This window comes from Pteropus alecto, unplaced genomic scaffold (genome assembly GCF_000325575.1).
Source record: "Pteropus alecto unplaced genomic scaffold, ASM32557v1 scaffold79, whole genome shotgun sequence".
Taxonomy (NCBI): Eukaryota; Metazoa; Chordata; class Mammalia; order Chiroptera; family Pteropodidae; genus Pteropus; species Pteropus alecto.
In genome coordinates this window covers 19889089-19889508 of record NW_006494612.1, presented here as the reverse complement: position 1 = coordinate 19889508, position 420 = coordinate 19889089, and the positions used below count along the sequence as shown (strand labels likewise).

At 63.8% G+C, this 420-nt stretch overlaps 1 protein-coding gene across 11 annotated transcripts in view; it reads right to left on the bottom strand.

Moving 5' to 3' along the window:
- L3MBTL3 (L3MBTL3, histone methyl-lysine binding protein) overlaps window positions 1–420 on the bottom strand; it is a 101716-nt gene that overhangs the window by 100437 nt on the left and 859 nt on the right. For 2 of the 11 annotated variants that reach the window (XM_025042440.1, XM_015600152.2), the window contains exon 1: window positions 77–273. The exons of 7 other annotated variants lie outside the window; for them this stretch is intronic. The gene's annotated coding sequence lies outside the window, so the exon portion shown is untranslated. Of the gene's footprint in view, window positions 1–76; window positions 274–333; window positions 386–420 lie in introns of those variants that run through there. 2 more of the 11 variants (XM_025042439.1, XM_025042441.1) reach the window with 2 other exon arrangements.

The window sequence follows — 420 nt, the reverse complement described above, 5'->3', positions numbered from 1 at the left end:
AGAAACCAGAGGGTTTATTTTTGTGCAACTTTCCCAAAATGGCGGAAATTGGAGCTGATCTATATGAAATTCTCACACAGTCGGTCGGGAAGGGGGAGGCGGCGAGGAAGAAAATGCAAACTCTCGGCCGCCGAGCCCCGCCGCGGGTCCGTGAGTGTGTGCGTGCGTGTGAGTGTGCGTGTGCGCGGTGGGAGTCGGGGAGGCCTTTCCGCCGCGCACACACACAGCACACGCCGGGGAGACGCGCCTGCACATTCAACCAGTCCATTCTCCGCAGCCCGAGCGGGGAGAAAGTGGCCCGGCCTCTTTTCCCACTGCCTCGGTCTCCCGTACTTGTACTTCTCGCGCTCGCTCGCTCCCTCGCTCTCCGGTGCGCGCCCGGCACAAAGGCCACACGGGCGGAGGGGGCCGCAGGGGCGG